The sequence below is a fragment of the Rhodnius prolixus genome, unplaced genomic scaffold (assembly GCF_049639745.1).
Source record: "Rhodnius prolixus isolate KJV_2025 unplaced genomic scaffold, Rpr scaffold_7, whole genome shotgun sequence".
Lineage (NCBI taxonomy): Eukaryota > Metazoa > Arthropoda > Insecta > Hemiptera > Reduviidae > Rhodnius > Rhodnius prolixus.
The window spans coordinates 15644719-15665995 of record NW_027411582.1 but is presented as its reverse complement, the minus strand read 5'-3'; the positions used below and the strand labels follow the sequence as shown (position 1 = coordinate 15665995).

General features: G+C 34.5%; 2 long non-coding RNA genes across 11 annotated transcripts in view; one reads left to right on the top strand and one right to left on the bottom strand.

The window, feature by feature from the left end:
* The window catches only part of LOC141447072 (uncharacterized), a 128707-nt gene that overhangs the window by 62356 nt on the left and 45074 nt on the right, over nt 1-21277 (bottom strand). The gene's annotated exons all lie outside the window — the stretch shown is intronic.
* The window catches only part of LOC141447071 (uncharacterized), a 120386-nt gene that overhangs the window by 76666 nt on the left and 22443 nt on the right, over nt 1-21277 (top strand). Inside the window, exon 4 of one of the 10 annotated variants that reach the window (XR_012454128.1) lies at nt 1154-1663. The exons of 8 other annotated variants lie outside the window; for them this stretch is intronic. This is a non-coding gene — a long non-coding RNA (uncharacterized lncRNA). Of the gene's footprint in view, nt 1-1133; nt 1664-21277 lie in introns of all 10 variants that reach the window. One more of the 10 variants, XR_012454126.1, reaches the window with a different exon arrangement.

Below are 21277 nucleotides of genomic sequence, written 5' to 3'. Positions count from 1 at the left end.
AATTATGCAATTATGCACATTTTTAAATCTATTAATAATAAACAATTTTTAAATAGATGTTTGGAAAAAAAACCCATATTTTTTCATTATGAAACTTGCCTACCTCCTTCTAACGGCCACCTCCAAATAGCGGCCACTTTGCTTTCCTCCGCCAGTGTCCGTTATTGAGAGGTTCGTCTGTATAAGTAAATTGAATGACTATATTGTCATACCAACTCTCCGAGACTCAATACTATAATAATCTAAAGAAAAATATAAATTGCTAGCTCTTCCTTACAGAAAAAGGTTGAAGACAACTTACTTAGTCATCATTTTGAGTTTCAGAACTAAGTGAATTTTCGGAAATCACACCCACCTTTTGATACAATTCAGTTCATTGATCAGAACTATATATTTATTGCCTGTGTTACTATTATCTTATATCAGGAATTGCCCGTCTCTCTTCATAGAAAAGTTAAAAAAACCAAGTAACATATATTTTTATTGAAAATGTTCTATAAGAATGGCGCGATAAGAGCACTAGTAATTAATGAAGCATTGTTCTAAACATATTGGCGATAATAAGTTCTAGTCATTTTATTTTTGCCTATCCAACTTTGAAGGTTGTTACTGCTATTAATAATTTTGCCAGCCTATTGTTGACATGTCAACTTTTATTTCTTTATTTTATTCTCCCAAATTTTTTGTTTTATTACATTCTTTTATGAATATAAATTGTATTAGAAATAGAAGAATGTGATTAGGCAATGTCGATGGCATTCATAATTGTGAAAATAAAACGTAGGATAGGATCTTATAGTTCGCGAATAGAATTATCTATAAAACTTTTCTATGTGCTACTAATATTCAATTTTAATGTAAAAATTCAATATATTAATGAAATATATGCTTATAATATTATAATCAAAGAAAAATGTCGTATATCTGAGGAGAATTGCAGTTAAAATAAGTGAATAATATTTGACGGAGATTCTTTTCTGATTTATTTCCATTGCAAAATCATTAATAGTTTTGGAGAAATGATTAAACTTTAGAAATGCAAAAAAATAGGTATTTAATATTATGGTAGATTTCATTGGAAGTTAGATTGTGATTAGATGTGGCCTTATATTGTGTTTTTTCTTTTTCAATAGCGTAGTTATTTTATCTTCAGCTAGGATTAATCATCAATTCTAAATCAGTAAACATTCTTCTCCCGCAAGGCTAAGATAAAACGATAATCAGACCCATCGTCACATACGCCAGCGAAACCTGGGTGCTCAGCAAGGAAAGTGAAAAGATTCTCGGGGTTTGGGAAAGAAAAATATTAAGAAAGATATTTTGGCCCGAAGTGCGAGAATGGCCGTGACTGGAAAATCAGAAAGAACCACGAATTGATTGGAGAACCAAACATAGTCGCCCAAATAAAGAAGGGGAGATTGAGATGGTTGGGACTCGTGGAGAGGATGCCTGCGGGAAAGGGTGCCCCGAAAACTGTTAAAAGAAAACCCAGGAGGCAGAAGAATTCGAGGGCGCCCTAGACTTAGATGGCTGGATGATGTGGAGGAAGACCTTCTTCGGGCTGGAGTTAGAAGATGGCCGCCTTAAGGCCGCAGACCGGAGCGGATGGGCACAACTTGTTGAGGAGGACCAGGTCCTACTCTAAGGACTGTTGCACCAGATAGTAAGTAAAAATTCTTCTATTAAACTTCTGCGAATATCGGATTTTTCCTTTCCATGGTCAAAAAAAAAAGTACAATATCTTGAGGATATATCTTAATGTAAACCTATAGAAAAACACTCTGCAAAAAATTTTACTTTAGCAAAGAAATCAAGAAGTATTTTCGACTCTGTTCTGCTTCACATCTAATACGTGTCCGCTGTATACAGAGGGTGTTCATTTTAAGACGGCTTAAATGCATTTCATGATTAAACGGTTGATCTGAGCAGAAAACGGTAGAGGAAAAATTGTTGCCCGTCACCTCTAGTTTCAGAATATGTGACTTGATTTTTTAGATTCCTGCTCACATATGCGGCTGACGCGCCACCAAAAGTGAGGGTTCGCAGTTGACCCCCCCCCCATTTTCATGTGCACAGTTTTAAAGAGTATAAAAAGTTATGAAAGAAACCGGAAACCGCAATTAGATATCTTCAAAATTAAAGGTGCTAGGCCATTTCAAAATCTGGTATTTATTAACCATATTTCAATTTTTTAACTTGTTATCAAAGAGAAAGAAGAGCACGCGATAGGTCATTTTTATGTATTTTTTCATCCCCTTTCTACTAAAAATATTGCCAAGGCAGTAAAGCTAGTATTTTTCTTAATATCGGGAAATAAGTCGTTTTCCGAGTGATTTTTCTAAGAAAAATCAAATGTTAAAAGCTTTAGATGTTCTCAAGCAAACACAAAATGGCTAGAAATTAATTTTACATTTGTTACAAACAAGAAGGTTTAATAATTATTTGGTAATTTTGGGAGAGTTGCGTTTAATTACCAAAAAAAATGGAAACCTCCTGCCATATATTTAAGTGATCAATATCTTTCATGTAAAGGATCAAAATTATTCCTTAATTTATCAAATAATGCACTTTACGCAGCTTGTGCAGCATGTACTGTGCCTTCAAAGGTGCTTGCTCGCAAGCCAGGAGATTATCAACTGCTCTCTGTATCAGTTGGAAAAAAGTAAGGGAAGAAAATTAAAATAGTTATGTAACAAGAAGCCTCCCCAAGAGGGGAGAGACAACAACAGTAAATGTTGTTCTGTACGAGATGCTTTCATTTCAGGGTCACCATGACTCCTTTCTACTTGCATTTACAGATTAACATTTCTTTCCACTTCCATCATCGCTAAAAAGGAGGCAATGCCAGGAGGAGGAATTAGAAAATGCTAATGTGAAAGAAAAACATTCTTTGTGACCTTTTGTTTTATCTGTTCCTGTAATTTATGTAGGTTTAAGTACATAAAATAGTCGGTAGAACATTTTTTCAAATTATAGGTACATAATAGTTTCAACACATTACACAGGAATACAATTTTTGGGGTTATTTCTTTCGAAATATTTAAGGATTGACCTAATAATGGACCACACACTGTGTAATGAAAATAAAAAACAATTCTAGAAGGAACTTTATTCACCATCTTCTTAAAGTATCCTATTGTAATCATGTCCTAAATATGTCCCCAAATCATAATCACTTTGAAGCTTTAATCGATATATTAAATCTTAGGCATTGTTCTTGAGGGTGGTTACGAACAAAAAAACAGAAATATTCAGTAATCAATCTTGTTGAAGAGTATAGTGCAACTGTAAAGCTTGGTTTACATCCTTGTGCAGTAGTAGAAATCCTCTCCATCAATTACTCTGAGGTCTTCTATTAAAGAATAGACCATTAATGGTACTTCAAGCATGATGAGTAATGAAGCATATCTACTGGTGTCATAATGATCATTATCTCATCAACGCCTGACCGGAAATAACTAAAATAACTCTTTTATAACTTCTTTTAAACATTTACATGTGTTTATGCTTAATGATTAAAAAAAAATTGACGTTAATAATTTTTTTATAAAGCGTACATTTAATTGAATTAAAAAAATTAACGTGTGGCTGTGTCATGGACATGGCCGTGGGTTGTACGTGAATACGTTTACGTAACGGGTTATATTTTTTATATAAAATATTTTTATTTATGTATTTAGGATGAAATCAAGGAAACAAATAATTACTGTGTTACAATATAACGTTATTGATTATAGGTCTGTGATACGAAAAGTACGACACAAATGGCATACAAGATACATCGAGATTTCTGGTAAACGTTAAAATCAATATAGGTATTACCTAACGTTGTTGGAGAAGTTTCAATATAAGACAAATTGAACTCGCTGAGCATGAAGACGGGCAAAGAGCGGTTTTGTGAGACATCAGCATTAAAGTCTCCAACTATCATAATTGGTGTAGTAAGATCAGGCTCGTAATCGGGTATAATTTCAGCGATGTTTTTGGAATATTTTAACAACGATCGTAACATAAAGAGTTTAATTTCTGCTAACGCTGTGCCCGGATGGATATACACACACCTGAGTACGAATTTGAAGATGCCATTGGCCTTTTTCGTTTACTAAACAGACATCATCAGCTTTTGCGTCTTTCATTTCCAAATAAATTGCCGAAATGTCAATGTTAACTCTATTACAATCAGTGAAGCTATTGATGTTGCGATATATGGCGACTCCACCGGCTTTGCGACTTTTACCATTCAATTGTTCTTGAAAAGCCCTTTTCAACCGTATACGATCTCTGTATTTGGTTTTCGCTTTTCGATGCGTATAGGCCGACATTATATATTTTTGATATTTTTTTATTCTAACACCTTATTATATTCACTGTCACTATTTTACACTAATGTTTTATATACAATCGATAGATTGTGACGACAGCTGACGATTAAAACTTAAACGAACATCGTAGCTTCTCCGAGTCAAAAGTTATACTAATTGCAAATCTTGATACGCAGCAAAATTATCTCAAAATGGCGGCGCTTCCCCCTCTACCGCGGGCGATGCGTCAGAGTCCTCGCTTATCGTAATGAATTCTTTGATCCTTTAGCTATCCAGTCGGCTAATTTAATTTTGGATGTAGACGATAGATTCGAAACTATAATGCCAAACTGTATCCCCCGATTTTGTTATCATTAGAGTTTTTGGATTGCCACCATATGATTCAAATTTAAAGACGTATTCACGTCTTTAACGAATTGAGATGTCTATATATAATAAAAAAAACAAACAAAAATATGATGCTAACAATTTTGTCAGGTCCATTTTGAATGAAACACTCACATAACCTCTTTATTCTCAATTCTAAAGATTCTTACTTATTGGTACTTGTAACTGGTAAATTAATTTAAAATGAATCCCTTCCCGAACTTCCATAAATCGTATTTTAACTGAAAAATAATTTACAAATAATAGTTATCTATCTATGTAGGCGCGTGGAATGCAGAATACGAAACAAGGGTTAATGTCTTAAATTATCTATATAAATTTTAGAAGCGAAATTTTAAGAAATTTATGTTAGCTCGTGTGAAAAGAACAGCATTCCCAGTAAACATTTTAATAAATTGGATAAATAATGACGAAATAGTGGAAATGTTAATGACGTTTCCATGATAACCTCTTCCTTTTAGTTGTGTAGCTTTACCATTAAACTAAAAAAACATTTTGATTAGGATATTGGAAAAACAATAGATAAGAACATATGGGTTATGAACGGTATTCTCTGAAATATACATATATTTAGTTTGGCGTCAAAATAAAGAAGAATATAGTAAATAATATAGTTTATGCGGGAGATGTGTTTGTTTTATCTTTAATAACAACAGCTGCCACTTGGATCGCTACCCACGCATTAGTTTTGCGCATGACAAACTATTATATTATCTCGCATAACACTTCCTTGAATAACTTTTCAACAATACGTTTTTTGCGCGAAAAATGTTGTACATAACATCTGGTACTACTAGCTTATATCTCTATAAAACTTCTACAAATCTTCACCCTTTTTATCTAAACTATAGAATAATAGTGATGTTTACGATGTAGTGCTGTTACTTTGAAAAATTATGGCCAACTTTCTTGAATACAAAACAAATAATTCAGGCCACTTTATCAAGACTTTTTCGACGTTTTGGACATGTAGGGAGAATCTTTCTATTTTTGTAGACAAAAATTGTTAGTGCGAACAAATATGTCTCTTATGTCAATTTTCTTTGGATCTTTATTAAATGTTCGAACGCTACAGTCTTATTTCGGAAGCATAAAAGTAAAGTAAAGTAACTGCCTATTTTTTCAGGCGGGGCTTAACGTCCAACTACCAATTAGGTGTCGTAGACGGAGGCGACTAGCAAACATACTTTACTGTAAATATATTTTATTAACTATTAAATAAAATCCAAGGCCTAAGACCGGGGAATCGAACCCAGTACCATAATACATATTAGCTTTACTGGTCTCGCCAGTGGCGCTTATTTCGGAAGAATAAAAGAAGTAAAGCAATACCTTTTTTTTTTTTTTGTAGGCGCGCTTTACGACCAATTACCTAAAATTCATATTAGAGAGGTTATCTAGTTATGGGGCAGGTTTTTTCCTTTAAGGTTTCAGTGTGCTGCCCAATCAAATATTCGGATTTTATAGAAGATTGGTCTCAAAGAAAATTGACCAAGAGTGAAGTAGAAAGAGAGAAAAATGTGATTGTTCACTTCAAATGTTTTTGTTACTTACTAGAGTAACCGCTCCTAGATTACTCTAAACTAGCCTAAGAAGGTGTAAATTGAAGTGAGAGATAACATACGTTTGCCACACATCTAGAGTACTGTTGAGTTTAAACTTGCAGCCATATGCAAGTAATGTTAGGCAATGGCGGATTTACGGGGGAAAGATAAACACAGTTTTATTTTTATAATTTTTTTTTTAAAATAAAGTAATCAATATGGCCTGACTTTTCCATTAACACGAAAAAAGACATTATTACGTAAGAAAAATCTCAAATTTTAGAGCATTTTGGAAGATTTTTTTGTTTAATTGCATATTCTGATAATACATCAAATACCAATGGGGGAAAAATTGTTAGTAAAACTTTATAATGTATTTTAATGAGAAATAATTGGCGATAAACAATTGACCAATCAGAATATAGAATATAGGAGATGGAGAAATGTAGGCGGTTTGTGGAGCCAATAGATAGCCATGCTAGTTGTTAGTGGCCACGCCCACTTAAATACAAACCACGCCTGTACCAATAAAATCACGGGATAACCTTAATAAAATGGTAGTCTATTTATTTTACTGTTTGCTTTAGGAAGTATTACGTGGCGTAGGGTAGTTTTATCTTTCATTTGTTTCAGTTTATTTATTTGGGATCTGCAAAATATTCACAAAGAAAATATAATGCGGTTCTATAAAATTAGAATGAGTGCGTTAAGCGTAAATCTGGGAGTTTTATTAAAAGATTTTGTTTTTTTAAAGTAGTTTTGTGGTAGTTCTCTTGGAGGACCTTCTTTTAGTCATTTAGGAGCTTACTTAAAATACGGTGTAGAAGAATAAGCGTATTTTTAAGTTTAAACTTGCAGCCATATGCAAGTAATGTTAGGCAATGGCGGATTTACGAGGGAAAGATAAACACAGTTTTATTTTTATAATTTTTTTTTTTAAATAAAGTAATCAATATTTTCCCTCAAAAGAGGGGAAATTTGAAATTTTGTTTAAATTCTAGTGAGGGGGAAATGCCACTTTGTTGTGTAGTTTTAATTGGTGATTTCTGTGAATAATCTACGATGAGAAGGTATCTATCTAATTTTAGTTGTTTCTGCATATAAAGATATAGTTGAAATATTAATTCTAAAGCAGATAAAACTTAGTATGTATAGATCGTGTAGAAATGGCGTTTAACATGCTCACATAGACTTCCATTTCCTTAAGTAACGGAACATGAAATCAAGTTAATGTCAGTGGACTGCGATTCATCTTCTTACTGAGAGGAAAGAGTTTGCATATTACCACGGAGATTGTCTTCACTGATGACGCACAATGCTTCATATTGTTCTTTTACTGGGCATTGTTGGATACTAATATACCTTTATTTTACTCTCACTAAAAAAATAAAATTAACATCATTTTTTACAAACATTTGTCCTGGCATTAAATTCTGTTAAACTGTTGTTTGGGGAAGAGAAAAACATGAATTTATCGAACATTTCCTGATCGATTCATTTAAAAATTAATTGGAAATTGTTGCAGTTCATTTCTCTCATTTTTTTTTTCTAATACTAATTGTTCTCAATTGCTGAATAATGTATCTTTCTTTAATATTATAAATACACAAACTCGATTTCTTTCTTCGATTCTTTCGAATCGATTCTCTACCTCATTCTAAGTCTACAAATATCGTCCAAATTATTCTTGCATTTTGCATAACTACTAAGTAAGTGTTCACTATCAATATTTTTGATCAATAGTTTCACGAATTGTATTTGTTTTTTTAAAATAAATTTAATTGTATATACGAGGGTCGTTTGAAAAGTCCGTGCAAAGTCAGAGAGATAGCACTACTGGTGCGTATCGAGGTTATGTTTAGTTAGTAGCATCTCTTGGAAGAACACACACCAAGTTTCAGCCAGATCGGTCTATTTCTTTGTGTTTGGCATTCGGCATTGGAATCGAGGAAGTCGAGTGATTTTCAAAAAATGGACGAAAAAGAATTTTGTGTGTTGATTAAACACTACTTTATGAAAGGCAAAACGCCTGAGGAGACTAAAGAGAAGCTTGATAAACATTATGGTGACTCTGCATCTTCGATTAGAACAATTTATAAGTGGTTTCAAAATTTTCGGAGTGGCCATATGGGCACAAGTGACGCTGAACGTTCTGGACGCCCTGTTGAGGTTACTACTCCAGAAATCATTGATAAAATCCATGATATGGTGATGGATGACAGAAGAGTGAAGGTGCGTGAGATTGCTAGTGCTGTGGGCATCTCGAATAAACGGGTACATAATATTTTGCATTAACATTTGGACATGACAAAGCTATCCGCAAGATGGGTGCCGCAATCGCTCACGCTTGACCAAAAACGAAATCGTGTGAAGTGTTGCAAGGACGGTTTGCAGCTGTTCCAGAAGAACAATCCGCAGGACTTTAAGCGTCGTTTCGTCACTGTGGATGAGACATGGATACATCACTACACTCCTGAGACCAAAGAACAATCTAAACAATGGGTTACCAAGGGGGAATCTGCGCCAAAAAAGGCCAAAAAAAAGGTAAAACTATTACAGGTGCATATTATTCATCCTTATTGGACCGTTTGAAAACCGAGCTGCAAGAAAAACGCCCACGATTGGCCCACAAAAAAGTCCTTTTCCATCACGACAACGCACCAGCTCACACCTCAGCAGTTGTGGTCGCAAAATTAATGGAAATAGGGTTCCAACTCGTTTCACATCCCCCCTATTCTCCAGACTTGGCTCCCTCGGACTACTATTTGTTCCCCAATATGAAGAAATGGCTGGCGGGAAAAAGATTTTATTCAAACGAGGAGGTGATTGCAGAAACGACTGGCTATTTTTCAGACTTGGACAAATCCTATTATTCGGAAGGGATCAACAAACTAGAGCAGCGTTGGACGAAGTGTATAAGCCTAAAAGGAGACTATGTTGAAAAATAAAAAAGGTTTACCCCAAAAAATTAAGTAGTTTTTATTTTTGCACGGACTTTTCAAACGACCCTCGTATACTTTATAGTTATCTTTTTCCTACTTCTAAATACTTGTTTCCATTTATATTCACTTTCTTCTGTTTTATTTGGTACAGGGAAGGTAATAGAAACAGAGAAAGTTAGATTAGCTTTTATAGATGACCCTTATTTTTTTTTTAGGTCGAACTTGATAACTGTCTGTGTTGCTGAATTTATTAGATTGCCTGGAGACTGGCGTTTGTATCGCCCAATATTGAATGTATAGGTCATTCGGTCACTATAATGTTGTAATTAACTTCAGAATTGAACCGCACCCAACCTCTTACTGCTTGTAGTTTTCATGTTTAGATTACGGAAAAAATTACTATAATTCATTCAGATTTTAATTATTTTTTTTCGATTTTACAATTAAAAAAAAATGGTAAGTATCCCTGCTAAATAAATTCCTCGTCAGTTCAGAGTACTCCTCGATTAAAATCCAATTTTCTCTGGCACAACTAACTATCGGCATTATAATCATAATACTTATCAGCATTATAATGTTGGTTGTGTACAATTTTAAATCTGTGCAAATGTTTTCTTGATTAAAGTTTGAATAAATTCATTGCAAAAAAAATCGTTATAAGTAAAACCTACTTCACTCGAACGAAAACAATACTGCGCTGGAGTATTCCTCTGGATGTATCGCAAACCTTCGACCGAGTCTGGCACGAAGGTCTACTGTGGAAACTCAAATGCATCCTTCCTAGCACTTATTACCCTCATACTCAGCTCTTATCTCTCTGACAGATTCTTCCAAGTTCTTCAAGGCACTACTCACTCTCCCATCTATCCTGTCCTTGTTGGTGTACCACAAGGAAGTGTCTTAGCTCCCCTTCTTTACGCAATCTACACTGCCGACTTACCTTCTAACCTTAATACCTCTGTTTACACCTTCGCTGACGACACTGCCATTCTCTCCACACACTCTGACCCCTATCCTAGCAGTAAGCTCACTACAGTCCCACCTTCACTCAATAGAACCTTGGTTAGAAAACTGGCGTATAAAAATTAACCCAACTAAGTCTAAATACGAGGGTCGTTTGAAAAGTCCGTGCAAAGTCAGAGAGATAGCACCACTGGCGCGTATCGAGGTTATGTTTAGTTAGTAGCATCTCTTGGAAGAACACTCACCAAGTTTCAGCCAGATCGGTCTATTTCTTTGTGTTTGGCATTCGTTTGAATCGAGGAAGTCGAGTGATTTTCAAAAAATGGACGAAAAAGAATTTCGTGTGTTGATTAAACACTACTTTATGAAAGGCAAAACGCCTCAGGAGACTAAAGAGAAGCTTGATAAACATTATGGTGACTCTGCACCTTCGATTAGAACAGTTTATAAGTGGTTTCAAAATTTTCGGAGTGGCCATATGGGCACAAGTGACGCTGAACGTTCTGGACGCCCTGTTGAGGTTACTACTCCAGAAATCATTGATAAAATCCATGATATGGTGATGGATGACAGAAGAGTGAAGGTGCGAGAGATTGCTAGTGCTGTGGGCATCTCGAATGAACGGGTACATAATATTTTGCATCAACATTTGGACATGACAAAGCTATCCGCAAGATGGGTGCCGCGATTGCTCACGCTTGACCAAAAACGAAATCGTGTGAAGTGTTGCAAGTACGGTTTGCAGCTGTTCCAGAAGAATCCGCAGGACTTTAAGCGTCGTTTCGTCACTGTGGATGAAACATGGATACATCACTACACTCCTGAGACCAAAGAACAATCTAAACAATGTGTTACCAAGGGGGAATCTGCGCCATAAAAGGCGAAGACCGTTCCTTGGGCCGGAAAGATTATGGCAACTGTCTTTTGGGATTCGCAAGGAATAATCCTCATCGACTATCTGGAAAAGGGTAAAACTATTACAGGTGCATATTATTCATCGTTATTGGACCGTTTGAAAACCGAGCTGCAAGAAAAACGCCCACGATTGGCCCACAAAAAAGTCCTTTTCCATCACAACAACGCACCAGCTCACACCTCAGCAGTTGTGGTCGCAAAATTAATGGAAATAGGGTTCCAACTCGTTTCACATCCCCCTATTCTCCAGACTTGGCTCCCTCGGACTATTATTTGTTCCGCAATATGAAGAAATGGCTGGCGGGAAAAAGATTTTATTCAAACGAGGAGGTGATTGCAGAAACGAATGGCTATTTTTCAGACTTGGACAAATCCTATTATTCGGAAGGGATCAACAAACTAGAGCAGCGTTGGACGCTGTATAAGCCTATGTTGAACAAAGCCTAAGGAGACTATGTTGAAAAATAAAAAAGGTTTCCCCCAAAAATTAAGTAGTTTTTATTTTTGCACGGACTTTTCAAACGACCCTCGTACATAGTCTTCACACTCAAACGACAAACTCCACCACCTGTCTTCTTACATCATACACCTATCCCACCAGCCGACCATGTGCGGTACCTTGGAATGTACCTAGACAAGAGACTTACCTGGAACCCCCAAACGAGACTTAAACGTACCGAACTAAACAAACGATACAAACTTCTAGCCAGACTACTCGACAAACGCTCAAAACTCACACTACAGAACAAACGGCGACTCTGTACTCTCTTCTCACACCAATATGGACTTTACGGAACAGCTAAAAAATCCAACATCAATAGACTGCAAACACTCCAATCCAAAATACTCCGCCACATAGTAGACGCTCCATTCTATGTTAGCAACCACACTGTACATACAGATCTCCAAATTCCATTCATCTCCGAACTTGCCAAAATCCGATATAAAATTTTTCACCAAAAACTGTCACTTCATCCCAACCCTTTAGCTGCAAACTTGTCTTCAACTAAGCTACCCTCCAATCCTCGAAGACGGCTGAGGCGCCGTTGGTCCCGTGACCAACTGGGTGACTAATATAATTTGTTTATACATTCATCACATTTACTTATTGTACCCTGTAGGTACAGGTGTAACTTGCAATAAAAGGATAAATAAAGTAAAATCTTTTTTCCTCCGTTTATGATATAAAATAAATATAATTTAATTGTGTTTTAAATCAAGTCGACTTTTTTTATTTTTAAAAGAAGTAAAAAAGATCTCCCATTTAGAAGTAAAGAAATAAAGAAAGATTCATTAACAGGACGCTACTACCTCATGTGAAGGAAGTAGTATTCTTTCAGCAGGACATCTCATGAATCATACATAGATTCTCGTTAACTCTCCTGTACGTTAACTTCTTTTCTTTGTTTTTTGAAACACACAAAGAAACACCTACGTTACTATACATTAAGAATAAGAATTGCTACTAATACAAAGACTTTTTCAACATTTAGTAATGGAATATGTAACAGCTGACAGTGAATACGGTTTTAATTAACGAAACTTTCTTTAGAATGCTAAATGTCATTTTAAGAAACAATAGTATGATTTAACAAAAATTCTCGATTGATTTATAATCATAAATCGTAGTTCTTATCATTTTCGGAAATACTGCTTTAATTTGGTAGGTCATTTTGAAATCATACTTGACTGACAGACATTTTAGAGTGAAGGTAGGAACTATTCTTTCTCCATTCAGCCATGCTGACGCTGGAGTTCCGCAAGGCAACGTACTAGGCCCCATTATGTACACAATCTACTCCTCAGACATACCTTCTCATCCTCAAACTACTCTTCTCACCTATGCTGACGATACTGCCATCTTATCTACTGACAAAGATCCATTAATAGCTCACAGAAACCTCCACAGTCTCACCTCACCTCCTTAGAAAAATGGTTCAAAAAATGGGCTATCAAACTGAACGAAACAAAATCTCAGCACATTACCTTAACTCTTGGACGCATCACTCTTCCTCCTGTCTTTTACAATTTAATTCCTTTACCAGCAGTCAACGTGGTCCGCTACCTTGGACTTTACCTCGACAGAAGACTTACATGGAACCTTCATTCACGACTTAAGGAGAGCAGAAATCAACTGAAAAGACTACTCGACAACAGATCAAAACTCACTCTGGACCACAAAAGACTTATATATGTAAGTATATTAAAGCCAGTCTGGGCTCATGGCATCGAACTGTTGGGTTCAACCAAACGCTCAAATCTGCAAAGAATCCAGGTCCTTGCAGTCTAAAATTCTTCGCTCTATAGTTTGACTCTCCTTTCTACTTCACCAATCAAACCATTCACACAGACTTGAACATTCCTTTCGTGCAACACAAGTTGCCGAAAACACGATACAGGAAATTCCATCTTAACATTCAAACACATCACAATCCACTTGTACAACATCTATCTCCCAGAACATTTCCAGACAACACTTCCAGACAGACATCTTAAAAGACAGTGGCCTTGCGATCTCCTCTCTGATGAAGAGAGTCAGTAGAATTTAGAATGTTTTTTGGAGTGTTACCGCTGGGTAACTTCTCTCCTCTGATATGTGTGAATGTTATTTATTGTTATCATTGTTGCTTATAACGCAAAGTGCGTTGATTGTAACTAACTTTAAAAAAAAAAAATTTGGTAGGGTTCAAGAAATTTGAGCGATTTTGAATAGGAGACATTCCTGAAAGAGGATTTATTGAAACTGATAGGTTAGGTTTTAAAATAGAGATGTTGAATTGCACATAAATATATGCAAATAATCATACTACAGCAAAGGAAAAAAAAAGCAAGAGTTCAACAGTTGAGATCGATACTCAATAACTCGATTATTACCTTGACTAAATTATTGGTTCACATTTAAAGGATGCCGCGATTTCATTTAAACTAAATTGTTAGATGTTAAACGTGCGCATAAAATCAATCAGTTAACATTAAAAGTTGATTTGTTGATTGTCGACTCTTGTAGAAAAAAAAATAGGCATTCAAATATAATCCCCACAGCCTTGTGGCATTGAACTAAACACAGTCGATTGATTAGTGCTGATATTTATATTGTTATTGAACTGTGGGGATTGTATTTGAATGCCTAATTTTTTCGACAATCAACAAATCAACTTTTAATGTTAACTGATTGATTTTATGCGCGCGTTTAACAACTAACAATTTAATTTTAATTGAAATCGCGACACCCATCAAATGCGAACCAATAATTTAATCAAGGTAATAATCGAGATATTGAGTTATTTATTGTACATATGCGCCTAACCTTGGACAAACTAGTGCCCTTTTTCATCATTACCATCGCCATAAACGAGAAACTCTAAGCAGGTGACTGTGCTTCTTATTTGAAGAAATCCAAAAGTTCTTGTTAATATCTGCTCATGTTTGCAATTCTTAAACTTATCGCTTATATCTTTGAAAGATCTGTAGTAATATATTAATAAAAATGTATCGGTAAAATTCCTAATGCACACTTTAAATTAAATAAAACGGTAAATTCGTTCTAAATGTTTTAGTCGCAAAAACAGCCGTGCGCACAAATATAGTAGAACTGTAGCCTTTAACGCGTAATAAATACTCTACATATAAGGGAACAAAATATAATACACGTTTTCTCAAAGCTTCAGATTTGAATCTTGAAACTAATTTCTTGCACGCCCGCGCGTATACTTCACGCTAATCTTAACATGACTAGAAACGGTCGCGTATTGAATTACATTTTCTTGAACTAGAATAAAAAAAGAAGAAAAGGAAATAAATATATTCCCAACTAATAGTAGAAGAGTCTTTTCTAAAGTTAGCGGTCTTCTTTTGTCGTTTATTGTAATGCAAAAGAAGCGGCTGAAAATAGAAATTGCATTCAGTTGTAGAGGAGAGTTGGATTTGTGTGCAAATAAACTTTGTATAGACCTTCCAAGGAGGTGATAATATTGGAAATAGATGTAGGTAGAAAATAAATTCTAGTATCGTTTACTATCCCTTTTTGGAATTTTTAGAGGACATAGTTTACGATGGTGGAGAATCTTCAGCCTTTGGCGGTGTAAACTAAGTTACATTATAAATTTTGTAACACCATCCTTCTTTGGTATTTCTTGGACAACTTTATCCGATCTAAACTTTTATTTCATTACCTTCATCCGTAACTATTATTTCCTCTATTTAACTATTTTACTCTTTATTTACAATTGAATGTTTCTCAGTGAAAGATAAAATGTTCGGCCATATTTATAACGTATGTATACTTTTCAGCAAAGATTTCTTAAGAAGGTTTTTTGGTTAACCCTTATAATAGAAATAACATCATTCTGCAGAATCCTCTCTGTTCTTTTTGCACAATACCAGAAATGTCCAACAAGTCGATTATTAACATAAATTTAACAAAGATTATTTAGATTTATGGCAGTATTTCACAATGTTATTGATATTATTTTTCATAAATTCAATGCAATGTGTGGTAATCTCGAAACATATTTTTTTATTAGATTCTCAAATTAATTTAAACTTGACAAACGTTCGAAACTTAACCTAACCTACATAACAAAAGACTCTTATACCTGCTGTTACTGTGACCCTATTTGGTCCTACGGCCATCGAAGTATGGGGGATCGACTAAGCGTTCCAACTCACTACGCCTCCAGACATTACAGTCAAAAATACTAAGAAAACTACTTAACGCTCCGTTCTATGTATCTAACCTCAGTATCCGTAATGATCTCAAAATCCCTTTTTCATTACAGATCTTGCTAAAACACTCGTTTTCTCAAATTCATCATTCCACTCTACAGCAGCTCATCCTAACCCTCTCATAGAACACCTATCTTCCTCCACATTACCAGGTAATCCTCTAAGGAGATTGAAGAGGAAGATGGCCTCGTGATCTACTCTTATCGTGAGAGCAGTATAGCAAAGCACGTTATTGGAGTTACACCACTGGGTGCCTTCTCCACTCGTGATTTTCACGTATTTTTTTACCAGGTGCCAACGCTATAAAACTTCTCGCCAGACTACTTGACAAACGTTCGAAACTTAACCTACATAACAAAGACTCTTATATCTATTGTTACTGCGACCTATTTGGTCATACGGTTATTGAAATATGGGGATCGACTAAGCGTTCCAACTCTCTACGCCTCCCAGACATTACAGTCCAAAAATACTTCGAAAACTTCTTAACGCTCCGATCTGTGTGTATCTAACCTCAGTATCCGTAATGATCTCAAAATCCCTTTTTCATTACAGATCTTGCTAAAACACTCGTTTTCTCAAATTCATCATTCCTCTACAGCAGCTCATCCTAACCCTCTCATAGAACACCTATCTTCCTCCACATTATCAGGTAATCCTCTAAGGAGATTAGAAGAGAAGATGGCCAGAGTGATCTACTCTTATCGTGAGAGCCAGTATAGCAAGAGCACGTTATTGGAGTGACACCACTGAGGTGCCTTCTTCACTCGTGATTTACAGGTACCATATTTGCTTGTTGCAACAACCGTTGCAGTGGTAAATTCCAATAAAAGATTTAAAAAAAAAAAATTAATGAATCCATCAATATTCTTTAAAATTCGTATCTTTACAGCATCATACATGTAACATCTGAAACTTTTTTTTTAGATATATCTTCTGAAGCAGGTGTCTTTCAATCTTGTACTCTTTTAGGAACCTTTCGAGCTCATGGTCTTTCTTGAAGGAACCTCATGTTTAAGTAGCAGATAAAATAGTTTATCAAAGCTTTTTTTCTACTCAAATTCCTAGAATTATTCTTGTATCTTTATTTAATCTTAATGCCAAACATCTTAACTAGACGATTGTATAGATGATTTCCATTTTACGTGCGTTTTGGTTGTAATCACTTGCGGAACCCCTGTCAACGTTCCGCAGAACCCAGGTTGAAGACCTTTGTTCTAAAGAAAACCCCCCTTTTTTTAAGATAGTGCTGGTTAGGTTAAATTACATCCACATTTTCTTTATGCTATTAATATGGATTAAATGAATAAGTCAAATGCTAAATTTGAATAAAATCGGATTAACAAAAGTAACATTTTCCAGCTTAAATTCTGATGAGTTTGCAGTATAAATTCTTAGTTTCAAAAAATATTTAATTACATAATGAAGTCATGCAAGTGTTCCACCAAACTTTGTTCACATACATTTAATGCTAAGTTCATAGTGTTGAAAGAACGTATCGCCTTTTAAAAATAAATGTAAACGTTTTATGTAAAAATCATTTAAAATATTGTAAAGTTTTTGCTCTTTTACTAAAAACTTTAACTACACAACTAGTGACTGCCACTAGTTCATTTAATAAAAAGTGTGGGTTTGATAAATAATAAAACTCGCTAAACTTATGAGTAATAACCTGATTTATTAACACATTAACATTACTAACATTAACATTTACCAGCAACTAACGCTATTCATTACAGTTACCATTTACAGCAGTCACAACAGTTTACTGTTACTTACTCACTTCGTAACGCCACAAAATTGTTCCACGAATGACCACTGGTCCGCACTGCACCGAATTGCACTAGTCTCAGCTGCACTAACAAAGCTCTACTCACTAACTGCTCAACTGGCTAACTCTGAAGCACTCCGCAACACTGACTCTCTCCAACTGTTCCTTCCAAAGCGTCTCCCCAAACTGACTGCAACTCTCCCACTCCAGCTGGGACTGCCCCACTTTAACTCCATCTGTCTCACTCCCACCTGCCACTCACTGGCTGGGGAAAACAGATACTGCCACCATCCCAACTGGGGCCGCTCCCTTAGCTGGCTTTTACACAGGGGTGGACCGTTACAGGCTACGGTCACTAAACTCCTTGAACAATCTAGCCCTTTCTTCTCCGGCTCAGGTGGAGACCGGCCTTTTGTTTACACAGTGGTGGCCTGTTACCGACTTTGGTCGCTCTAGAACCCCTAGAACAATCTAGGCCTTTCTTCTCTGCCCAGGTCAACTTCGTTACAATATTTTGGTCTGATTACTTGATTTCCACTAATAGACTATTAATATTATTATTACTATTATTGTAAATAATTATTAATTATTATATTATTTGCCACATGAATGATATTACCAAAAATTTGCGACCATCCGCAATATGCACTTCTTATTTAGATTTGAAATATTTATTCTAATAACCTTGGTAGTCATTTTTTTAAATATTTTTATTACAGTTTTGGGTATTTTTATTGCTTCCTTATGGTAGAACATGTACCCGGATAACTTCCTTTTTTAACCAAGTGTATGATCCATTTTTCTTAAAAAATGGTTTATTTGAACTATGCCGTCATTTACAATGATTGGTACATAAAGAACAAAGGAATGTAAGAAATCGAGGCTACACAATTTACCGGAAGAATTTGTAAAAGAATGTCACCTTTCTGTCGAAGAATCTCTGAGCAATGTATTTCAAGCAATTTAAAGAAAATAAATACGACAACTTATAAGCACAGATTTCCTGACCTTTCCGTTATTTAATTATTTGAAATACTTTATACACAAACATCAAACTCCACACTTAAAGGATCCGGGATTTTTAAAAAAGTACGTTAATATTTTGTGCGCAGTAACTGTCCACTTTTAATTATTTATTTATTACTGAAATATAGGTTTTGCTTAATTTCGTTAATTTTTACCAAATAATATTTAATATATATGTAACACGGTTTTCAAAAACAGATTTTATTATTCTGTAAAGAATATAATTTTATAAATAAATTAATACAAAACATTAATACATACATACATAAATAATTAAAACAATAAAATACCTGTAAAGAATAATTAAATTACTAGTTATATTTCACCGTCGTTAAACACTATGAAAAACTGTAACGTAAACACTCTAAAATGACGCTAAACCTTCCTAGACTATAACCTAACCTTCAGGCTGGGTAGCGTTGACGGCAGCCCCCTCTGATGGCACTTTTACATATATTAGAGAAAAGTGTGTTAAACTAGAAGTAATTTAACTTCCAACATGAATGTTTCAAAAATTCATTGACCCATAAGAGTTTATTCAAAGTATGTAAACATTATCGATATCTTTAAAATTTCTAAGCTTGATTAAATCATATTTGTAGATTTTACTTTGTCTCTGTCTACTACTAAGAGGAGGTATTGTAATCGTGCAGATTTTGTGGTTTCACCAGTAATTACCTTTTTAAGATATCCTGAAAACGAGAAAGTTAGGTTTAAAACAATGAGAATTCGTAAGCGAATAGTTTTACACCAATTTTTTATTTGATTTAATCCTCGAAATAGGTTTTTAAAATAGTAATAGTTTCAAAAATAATAATATTAATAATGGCAACAAAGAAGCCCAAATAGTTTTTAATTAAAAGTTGTCAACATAAACTGTTGAGTAGATTTGTATTTATTTTTCAATAACTTTAGTTGAACAGATCTGGCGAATACAAATTAGGACACGTGATTTAGATTAGTATTATACTTTAATAGTATAGAATCAGCGGAGCTACAATGTGATTAATTACATTCAAGCATTATGCACAGTGTATAGAACAATCTTACCATGAAATTATACAAAACTATTTTCATTATTATTATTATTATTATTATTATTTTAAAAATGGGAGTTGGGCAAACTAAAGCACGAGCCGCCATAACGTTGGACATATACACGTATAATTCATAATTTAATGGTGGACTTTAGACTTGTTTTAATAATACTCTATTTGTAGTTTGTATATTTGTAAATTAACTGTACATTTGGTGTACAGTAGCGGAATTATTGTAAACATCTGTTTTACATTGTATAGACCACATGCATTCACTCAAAAAACTTTGTACTGTTTCATAAATAATACTACTTTTATAATACACGTTTGTTTGCTAGTTACTTGTTATTGTTTCACTGTACTGTTCTGTATTGTTGAAGTAAATAAAACACACAATTACAGAAGTCTTTGTCGGTTGTCTTTTAACTTTCATCAACTTCTGAGAGAATGTGGTATTTTATAATCGATTTTTTTTGGGGGGGCGAAAAAATCGATTTCCTACGCAAGTTTTATATCGATTTTTCACGCATAACAACCAGTGACTCGGGCTAAAAAAGCACTCGATTGAAACAATCACTTAATAAAAATTAAATGCACGTTTTTGGTAATATTTCATCATTAGATTTATTCCAAACACAGAGAATAACAATCATTTAAATGCAATTGATCAATCACTTATTCCAAAATAATTTAGAAAAACCAAATAATCTAAACTCGCTGAGAAAATCAGAATTTTGAATTGAGCGCCGGGTGAACATTTGATTAAGAGACCTCCTCCTAAAGTACTGAATTAAGTTACTATTAAGTATTCGTCTATTTTTTTTTTCAGGCGGGGCTTAACGTTTAACTACCAAGTAGTTCTCGTGGACGGGGTGGAAGCTCATACTTTACTATATACAATTTTTTCTAACAAATAAAAAATTTGTCATACGCGGGATTCGAACTGGTGATCTTCTGCATACGAAGCAACACTCTTGACCACTAGACCAACAGCTGCCTCTTATAATAGGAATAAAATATGGAACTTAATTGTCAAATTAGGACAAAGCTCACTGAAAGTGCCATTGAATAGTATAGATTTATTACTATTTTGAGATTTTTCAAATCGAAAATGACTAGATATACTTTGAACTTAGTATATTAATTTTATGTCTGTAGATCTGGAACTTTTATTAATAACTTATATTCCAGAAAAATTAGAATAAAATTATTTCTTGGGAAGAGAGTGGACAAATTTCTTGCTAAGAGCCATTTTTTCTGAAAATTTGCGGTCCTATGTTTTGGGTACTGTTGAAAGGGGGTTAAATTGATTGCTAAATCCAGTTTGAAGGCAATTCCTTAATTGCATTACATACATATTGATTTATTTTAAATACTTTTTTACATTTTGCTTTAAAAAAAATCGTTTTCAGAGCAGTATACGAGGAGTTATTAAGAAAAGCTTTCCTGTAAGGTTATATTTTCATTTGTAAGGACTATCTTAAAAATAGTACAAATAGAGAAAGAATTAAATATGGCTGAACTGTTAAAAATTTAAAGAAGTTTATGAGTTAGAATCTTGAGAATTATTTTAAATTATTAGCATAAAAAGTATGACCCTTTCGGAAGATCTGCTTAATGGCGACTGTTACAGCCGTTCAACAAA